This window comes from Mustelus asterias, chromosome 3 (genome assembly GCF_964213995.1).
Source record: "Mustelus asterias chromosome 3, sMusAst1.hap1.1, whole genome shotgun sequence".
Lineage (NCBI taxonomy): Eukaryota > Metazoa > Chordata > Chondrichthyes > Carcharhiniformes > Triakidae > Mustelus > Mustelus asterias.
In genome coordinates, this window is record NC_135803.1 from 104,971,420 (window position 1) to 104,981,926 (window position 10,507).

Consider the following 10,507-nt stretch of genomic DNA (forward strand, 5'->3'; position numbering starts at 1 on the left):
CACATGTAAGCTCAGCCAAATGGACATACCCATTTGATACTTACCAGGTGGTGGGATCAAATGGGGAGTCAAGTAAATTGAGCAATTGGCAATATGAACAAACTCATAATCGGGACACTAAATGTTACCGGCCTAAGAAGGGATATGTGTTCCTCTTCAATGGTACTTACACGACAGAAACACCAAACCTCCCAAACCTTTTTGCAGTAGGGACAATAGGGCCACTGACTGTTCCATGCCCTCAGAAGGGGCATTTTCGGAGGAGAATAGTAACCCGGGCTATCAGCAAAGAATTCTGCACTGATTGGGAAACCCCGGGCACAATGGGATCATCACTGGGATACGGGTTCCTTGGAGCCTTATCTCTGGGGGTGGGGGGGGGGGGGGGGGCAGCAGGAGTGATTAGTGCAAAGAATAGAAATCATATTGTTTGTGGACTAACAGTCCTGGGAAACAGCACTTTAAAAGCACTGGAGGCTGTTAACCAAGAATTGGCTGAACTGTGACTATATGCACAACAGACACGATACGCAGTGGACTACCAGCTAGCACAATGGGGGGGGGGGGGGGGGGTTATGTACAATCATAGGCAACAAATGCATAACCCATGTCACAGATGAATCCTATAACATTACACAAGTCATCAATAACATCAGAGAACAACTTGATAACTTCAGACAGGGACCTAAGAAAGGAAGTAGCTGGCTGGAATGGCTATTAGGGGGATCCTGGGGGTCCTACTTATTACATGGATTGGTCAAACTCATTTCAATTGTCTGTTGTCTAATTGTTGGATGCCTTAATGTCTGTTGCAAGATAATGGTAACACGAGTTGTGCCAGGAGCCAGTGTATCCATCGAGGAAGAACCCATGATGAAGATCCCTGAAGACACCAGAAGAAGCGAAGAAGGAAAGAAGAAAATTAACCTCTACATGTGAAAAAGCAACTGCTGGTCTAGGGATTATTAAAATAATAATAATCCGGACCAAAAGAGGGGAATGTAGTGGGGGAAATCACAGAGATGGGTACCTGACACACAAAATGGTTGCCTGGCACATAAAATGGTTACCTGAGAAAGAGACATTAAGCAGGCACTGACCTTTAGCACAGACAGCTACTTAAAGTTCAAACATGCAGGACAGGCAGCTACTTAAAGTTAAACATGCAGGAATCAGATACTGCAGGAAGCCAGTAAGAGTTTGAGGCACTTTAGAGGTAAGGACAGACCCAAGACAATAAGGTCTGATAACAAGATCAGCCATAGATGGGAACAGAAATACATAAATGTAGCAAAACCAATCACTGTATGTATAGACTGAAACCAGTCATTGATAGTCATTGATAGAGGAAATGTATCCATTCTATGAAACAATACGATGTTAAATGCCCATGTCTGTACCTATCTGATTGTAACGATGTGTTAACTACCGATCACCATGATCTGTCTACTCAACTATAACAATGTGTTAAATGGCTAATGTCCGGACCGTCCATTGTCTGAAAAGTATGAAAATGATGGACTACTATTGTATTATTGAGAAGGTAGCTGCCAAGTACTGCGGAGTACCAGTGCTTTCTCCCTCAAAGCTTCGTGTCCGAAATAAAGCTGTATTATTGAACCTCCAGTCTGACTCCGGTGGTAATTTTCCCACAACACTAATAAAAAAGAAATTTACTCCCTCCGGCACTAGTGTGACATGGCTACAGGATGCACTAGTCAAGACTCCTTCCAAACCTGTGTCCTCTACTGTCTAGAAGAACAAGAGCAACACGTGCATCGGAACATCACCTTGCGCATGTTTTCTTCCAAGTCACGCACCATCTCGACTTGGAAATAAATTGCCATTGCTTCATCATTGCTGTGTCAATATCTTAGAATTCTCTTCCTAACACTGCACTTACAGCACACAGATTACAACAGTAGAGGTCACCACCAGAGGTCAGGTAAGGATGGGCAATAAATTCTGGTCTTGTCAACAATGCCTACATCCCCCAAATGAATAAAAATGAACATCCAGAAATAATGCATGACTTTTGTTCGAAAGAGAGACAGGACTCACCAGTCACTATGGATGGCGGAAGCCATAAAATCAGCTGTGAACAGATGTCTGCTTGGAACTCCCACCTGATTATTATTTGACATTCTCTTACCAATTTCAAAGCGAGCACATGGCATTGAGCGTATTCCCTTCTCACACATGGAGTGTGTGTTTGTAAAACGCCTTTAAACCTTGAAATATCCTTCATCCGTTCAATGGTGGGAATGACATACAAATGACAACATATTGGATTCTGCTTGAGGTTGGATTCTTGAGAAGGGAAATCCTAATTGCTGCTGAAAATCACTCTGTTAACTCTTCAAATATTTCTTTTGACCGTCATGCCCTGTGCGCTTGAAGAAGGGCTTGCTCAGCACAGCTACATTTGTGCATCAATCAGTATGTACGATGAAAGAATGACTGGTGGAAGCATCCACTCTGCTGTTCAGTGCTCATTTGAGAATGCTGACAGCAGAGCTCAGTCTCAGATCTCCGACACTGGCCAATTATAAATCAAGTGAGTTTTGCACTACTGATCCATCGCATTCGACCTGACTGTTTTATTTAGACAATTACAATTACTGGAAAAGAAACAGATGACCGGACATCCTTTCTTTGACTCCGTTTGCTGGCTGCGTCCAGAGTGTGACTGGATGGAGCGAGTAGTGTGCATGGGGTATTCTCTTGACGTTCAGTTGCGGTGCAATGATTGATGATTGAAGGCTTTGAAGGAGTGCAGAGTTGCTGGCCTCCCGCTAGAAGGTGGGCTGTGTACACAAACACTCCTGCTGGGCTGAGTATCCCAGGCTGGGGCCTGACTGTGCGGTGAATGTTTTCCCCTCTGGCAGTGCTGTTTAACGGACCCCACACTTCAAACCTCAGTGTGAAGTGCTGGCTTGGGGAAGGTCAGAGAGTTAATGACATTTACAGCCACTGTGTCGGCCCTGAGCTACTGAAAGTAACCTACCCGCCTGCAAGGTCTTGCGACCACAATGCAAACTGACAGGGAGGCAGGTGGGCGCTTCAAGGAATAGAAAACACCCACATTGAGGTGACGGCCTCAGATTATGTGCCCCAAGAAGATGTTTATGTTCTTGAAAATCAACAAAATCACAGCAATCTTCTGGTTTGTTGTAAGGGCTGTCACCATAGTATTTATTGCTGTACTGTGTTCCAGTTCACCAAAGGTTGCCACAAGGTGCATCGGAAAATGTTAAGAGAAATAAAAACATCTCCTCAGTCCATGGGAGTTGCCATGCTGTCATTCCCCACATGATTGATGTGGATTATCTCACCAGTGACAGAGCTTCCAAATGGTCCATAACTTAAAGTGGTTTCGTTTTTTTTAGACTGAAGTAATGTTTGGAATTCAGGGTGAGGTGATGTGTTGCTTTAAGGGCTAAGCAGTATTTGGACTCTATGTTGTGCCTGCAGCAGAGGAACTCCTCACCTCCAGCTTGTGAAAAGAAAGAGCAATAGAAAGGAAAGAAAGAGGGAGACAAAGAACTTGCATTTATATAGTGCCTTTCACTACCTCAGGACACCCTAAAATATAGCCAACAATATACATTTTGAACTGTGGTCCCTGGTGTAGGCAGTTAATGTAGACTGGTTTCACAAGCAGCAATGAGATAATGACCAGCTAATCTGTTTTTAGGAGTTGGCTGAGGTCCAGTCTGCTGGGAGAGTTCCCCTCCTCTTCGTTGAATACTGCTGTGGAATCTTTTATAACCAACTGGGAGAACAGACAGTTTAACTTCTAAAAGATAGTACCTAAGAACATGCAGTAATTTCTCAGTGCTCAATAATGCACTCAGGTCTCTGGAGTGGGATTTGAACTCATAATCTTCTGACTCAGAGTACTAACCACTGGGCCACAGATCAAGCTGGCCGATGTGTGACTGATAGTATTGTGTTCTATTTAATCAGATCATTGAACTGGTATTCTGCTAGAGACATTCTTTTCTTCATTCATTCGTCTTTTCCCCTCTTGTTCTGAAAGGACTGATTCACCAAAGATACATTTCCATTCCATCAGTACATTCACTTACAATAATCGCATTCCTGTGGAAAAACTTATTCTGGTACAGGCAAAGTGCAGAACAGTGTATAATGTGGGTTAATCCCACCCAGCCATTTATTGCCCTATCTATCTCCTCTGCATGGGGAGTGATGGATGGAGTCAGCAGTAGTGGTATCACAAGAGAAGAGTTCTTCAATAACCATCTTGCTGATCTGTAGCTTGGGTTCAATTAGAATTGCTTAACTCCTGATCTCCATGGTCATAAGGACATATAAATCATGAACAAGAGGCCACTCAGCCCTTCGAGCCTGCTCCGACACCATTCAATAAGATCACAGCTAATCTGACTGTAAATTCAACCTCATAACCCTGCCCATGCCCGGTAACCTTTCACCCCCTTGTTAATCATCAATCTATCTAGCTCTGCCTCAAAAATATTGAACAACTTTTCTTCCACTGTCATTTGAGGAAGAGAGTTCCAGAAACTCATGACCCTCAGAGAGAAAAAATGTCTCCTTATCTTTTTCTGAAATGAGCAACCCCTTATTTTAAAACAGTGACTCCCTAGTTCTAAATTCTCTGACAAGAGGAAACATCCTCTCCGCATCCACCCTGTCAATACCCCTCAGGATTTAAAAAGTTTTGCTCAAGTGATTTCTTAGATGAGAATTATCCGGTCTCGTACGCCCTGCTGCCAGTGCCAATGAGAATGGAGAATTTGGCGCTCAACCAAACCTCCATTCACAGCAGCAGGACTGGATAATACCAGCAGTGGGTGAGGTCAGAGAATTCCATCCTTATTCTTCTAAATTCTAGTGGATACAAACGTAATGTCTCCAACCTTTCTTCAGGAGACAACCCACCCATCCCTGGTATTACTCTTGTAAACTTTCCCTGACCTGCTTCTAATGCATTTACATTTTTCCTTAGATAAGGGGACCAATACTATACACAATTCTCCATATGTGGACCTGGACTCTACCACCTCACCCGCCACAAAATTGGAGCGGGCAAGGGTTCGACAACAGAAATCTCATTGACCTTGGGCGGGAATTTCTGGTCTCACCCGAGTAAGGCTGTAAATCCCACCCGTTGTCTCACCAGTGCCCTGTACAACTGAAGCATAACCTCCCTACTTTTGTAATCAATTTCCCTCACAATAAATGATAACATTCTATTAGCTTTCCTAATTACTTGCTGTATCTACACACTAGTGATTCATGCACCAGGATTCCCAGATCCTTCTGCACCTCAGAACTCTGCAATTTCTCACATTTTAGATAACAAGCTTTTTTTATTCTTCCTGCCAAAATGGACAATTTCACATTTGCCCACATTATTCTCCATTTGCCAGATTTTTGCCCACTCACTTAACATATCCATGTTCCTTTGTAGCCTCCTTATGTCCGCTTCACAATTTTCTTCCTTATCTATCTTTGTGTCATCAGCAAATTTCACAGCCATACCTTCAGTCCCTTCTAAATCAATTATATAAATAGTAAACATGTTTGTGTGTAAGAGAGGTTCTTTTACAAAATGTTTCTGCACCTTTTATTGACTGACAGTCCTTGTTGCTAAGCTATTGTGGAGACAGTTCACTTAGGTAAAGGTCCAGGAGTCTCTGACTGGGAATCCAATGCTTCTAAAATAGACCTGCATTTCATAAAATGTAACTGTCGTAAAGTAGGAAATGACAGAGCCAATTTGTGCACAGAAAGGTCCCATAAGCAGTCATGCCATGATGATCAGATCATTTCCCTGGCAACTACCTGAAGCTAAAGCAAACTGAAAATTGTCTGAAGCTGAAGCAAACTGAAAACTGTCTAAGGCTGAAGCAGACTGAAGTTGTATTGGATCTTCCAAACATGTATCAGTTCCATCACAAAGACCTCCTACCTCTGTAATGGCACCCAACTCCACCCCTGCCTCAGCTATTATGCTCCATTCACTCCCTCCACCACCAATACTCAGTGACAGCAGTGTGTACCATCTACAAGATGCACTGCAGCAACTCACCAAGGCTTCTTAGGCAGCACCTCCTAAACACATGACCACTACCATTTAGAAGGACAAGAGCAGCAGATGCCTGGGAATACCACCACCTCTTGATTATTCTCCAAGTCACTCACCATCTTGACTTGGAAATATATCGCCATTGTTTCACTGTCGCTGGGTCAAAATCCTGGAACTCCCTCCCTAACGTCACTGTGGGTGTACCTACACCACTTGGACTACAGCAATTCAAGAAGGCAGCTCTCCACCACCTTTTCCAGGGCAATTAGGGATGGACAATAAATGCTCTAGCCAGCGATGTCTACATCTTGTAATTTAATGTTTAAAAAGTCCTTCATTCATGTCTGTGTTGGCCCTAGGCTTCACTATTCCAATGTTCACCAGGCTGCCTCCCATCATCTATCCTACATAAACTCAAACTCACCCAAATCTTCACTACTTGTACCCTAACTCACATCAAATCCTGTTCACCCTTCGCCTCTGTGCTCACTAACTAACATTTATCCTCATCCTGAATGCTTCTTTGAAAATTCTCACCCTTGTTTTCAAATCCCTCCATAGCCTTGTCCCTCCTTTTCTGTGTAATCGCCTCTGGCCTATATCTCCTATATCTTTGTGTTCTGCTAATTCTAGCCTCTTCCTATCTATAGTTTTAATTCTTTAACCTGAACCATGGAACAGAAACTTAAACATCCATGAAGACTTAGGGCAAAAATATTAAATGCCTAATGTCATTGAACCTCAACATTAAGCCCTGCCCGAGATTGTGTAGTTGGCTTCAAAAAGTGGAGATCTAGTTTAATAGGCACCTTTGCTTTATCCTTCCACCCAGCACTGTGGATATAGATGCACACAGGGCTTCAGGCAAAGGCAAATTAACCCCAAGCATCTCTGGTGCACACCAATAAATTAATATTCTGTTTCTTGAGATTGTGGAGCAAGGCAGAAATGTCCAGTCTGTTAGACCCATTCCCTGACTATTCCCTTGTCCTCACATCTCCATTACTCCACTCTAGCTGACAGTCCCCAAAGATTACTATCCCACCACCACCCTGGAAATCCAGTGGGCTCCAGCAGTTAACCCCGACCCATTCTCCAGCCAGACGATAATGTAACATTGAAGAGTAAATGGTCCGTGCCCAACTTGCTACTAATTCAATATAAGCAGGAGCAGAGAAAGCAGGCCAGATGGGTGAGTGAATGGGTAGCACTTTACTTAATGAGCACAGCACATGGCAGATTATGCATTGAGAAATACATGGTCCTAACAGCCCCGCAGAGGAGTGAATTATCACACATATAAGAAAAATTACTGCAGCCACATTCATTCACCACCATTGAACCCTGGATGTCGTGTGCCTCATGTCAGGCTTGTTTGGACTTTGTTGACTTACTTCTCCACACAGTTGCCTTGAACTGGTTTTCAGCTCCTCTGGGCTCTGGTGGGTTTGTTTCTTTGCATGATTGGGAGCTCAACATTTTACACACCTCCTTCTGGTCATATAAATTCCCCATTGCGGACAATGTCAACAAACACGGGCCCTTTTGATTATTTTGCTATGCAGAGCATTGCAGTTTGTGAAAGACTGTTGTCTTGCTGAACTGTAGGTACAGTGTTCAGCAGCTAGAGAGCTGGGATCGGAATTCAATGCTATAGTTAATCTTCACAGATCGTTCTTATTAGCTGACTCTGTGTGTAGCACATGGGCAAATAGCAGAAAAGAACCTGCATTTAGTTAGCACTTTTCACATCCTATGGACGTTGCAAAGTGCTTCACAGCCAATGAAGCACACCTTCAATTGCAATCATTGTTGTAAAGTAAGAAATGCCAGAGCCATTTTGCGCACAGCCACCTCCCGCTTAACCACTGGCCGTCTGTTTTGAACTGTGGAACAGAAACTTAAATATCTATGAAGGCTTAAGGTGGAAGTATTAAATGCTGTTTAGAAAACAAACGTTCAGTTCTTTACATGTCCACAGGCCCTGATGTTAACTCAGGTGGAGAATCAGGAAGTGTGGAGTGGTGACATTGTGAGGGGTGGAAAGCCACCATGACCTCGGCAACATCAGGCACATTACAATTTTAACCATTCATCCACCAGGCAAATGGGGTTAAAAACACCCTTGTCATGTCAAAAATTGTCATCTCTCTGGACAGCAGTAAAGTCAGACAGGACCCCTGCAGTAAAAGCCCCCGGTTGATTACAGTTCAGAATTCAGCCAGCAAATTGATGTTGTATTAAAATAAATGAACTTTTGAAGTTCTTATGAATGACAATAATGTCCTACAAGCAACGGACATTGATGTTAATTGCTTGAAGGATAGAGTTAGACAAGACGTCAGGAAAACTCACCTGCTCTCTTGTTTTTGGAAAATGCCATGAGATCTTTTAGATTTATCTGAGGACACAGACTGACCTTTGGCTTAACCCCTCTACTGAAGGAAGGCACTTTTGACAATACAGCACTCCCTCAACACTGAACTGGAACATTATTCTGGATTTTGTGCTCAACTTGAACTGATAACCCATTGATTCAGAGATAAGAGGTTGCAAACTGAATCAAGTGACAAATACAGAGCATTAAGATGCACAAATGGTAAATTGTTCATAGGCTTGACTGTTTACAGTGTATTGTGTTTATTCTGTAGATAGATGGCTCATTAAAAGTGACTTGAAGAATGAAGCTATGTAATTGCCAAATGTGGCTTTTACCTCCATTTATATTGTGGTTAATCGGGATCTAATGGTGTGTGGTCTGGAGCGAGCCTGCCTTACAGAGAAGACTGCAAACTGCTACTGATTCAGAATAAAGTCTAACTGCACTAACTGAGGACCCAACCCAGAGGATCTTTATGTAGGAAATGAGGGTGTTAAAGTTGTGGAGATGGCTGGAAAACTCAGATTATCTTCCAACCAGTGACCCAAGCAAAAACCTGCCCACCCACCCCAGCCAATTAAGATCAATGGCAAGATCCTGGGAGATGTGGACCATTTTCCGTGCCTTTGAACCCCCTCTGTCGACAAAGGCAGACATAGACGATTAAATTCATCATCGCCTCCAACTTGCCAGCTCAGCCATTGGCCTACTGAGGAAAAGAATATGTGAGGGCCAGGATCCCAAACTCGAGACTAAGGTCATGGTTTATTGGGCAGCAGTGATCGCTGGGTTCCTATATACTTTGGAGACTTGGACAGCCAATAGCAGATGCCTCAAAGCTCTGGAGAAGTACCACCAGTGGTGCCTTCAGAAGATCTTCCAAATCCAGTGAGAAAGAAAGGGGATCCAACAGCAGCAATCTCTCTCCTGCCAACTTGCCCAGCATCGAGTCACAAATCACTCAAAATCAGCAATGAAAGGCGGCACATGCCATTTGTATGTCAATCTCCTGAAGCAACTGCCCTGCTTGGAGCTTGGTCAGCAGGAGACTCCCTGGAAGATTGCGGAAACAATTTAGGGATGTCCCCAAAGCATCTTGAAGTGGTCAAACATACCTGCTGACTCATGGATGACTCTGGCTTGTGACAGACCAAAATGGAGAAAGCTCATTTGGAAGGCATGGAACGTATCAAGAAACTTTGCCAGAAACATGCAGAAGCAAAGTTGAGGCATCAGTGGGAGCGCACAAACCTGCAAACAGACCATCTGCCTGGCAGGTAAAGCATCACCTGCCCCACATGTGGCGGAGTGTGCAGATCACGCATTGGACTTCGCAGCCACCTCAGAATCTATCAAAGAAGACTAGCAACAATCCTCAATCCTGAGGGAGTGCCTGAGATGAGTTTGGCTGAAGCAGAGACTCACTTGAGCTTCAACTAACCTTTGTTGTGCATGAACTGGGAGCTCTTAATGTATCAGGAGAAACATATGGTCAGGATTTTCCGGTCTTGCCAGGGCAGGCAAAGTTGCCAGCAGGACTGGAAGATTTGGAGAACATCCAAAAGTCAACGATGCCTGCCACTGGCGGAACTGAAAAATCCCACCCTATAATTTTTAGATGTGCTGATATTCCTTTCTCAGTTAATTGGTTCAAAAGACAGGACTCCTACATGCAATGTTTTAGGCAGACAGATCATTGCAAGACTGAGAGAGTGCTGTGTTATCAGATGGCAATCTTCAGGCGAGACATTAGACATTAGAATCCTAAAGGCCTTCTCCAATAGTCCTGATAAACTTTAAAAATCTAACACTACCGTTTTAAGAAGAGCAGGAAGTTCTTCCAGTGAACTAGCCAATACCACCATAAACAAATTCACACTTTGCATTTTGTGGGAGCTTGGTGTGTGACAATGGCTGCCATATACTCCTGTATGGTAATCAGATTTCAATGTTATTTATTGTATCAGAGGCATTTTTGAAACCTGTCTGGGAAATATGATAAGGGGTTACATGAAGGCTGGCTTTTTCTGGATTTATGCCTCTTCTGCTAC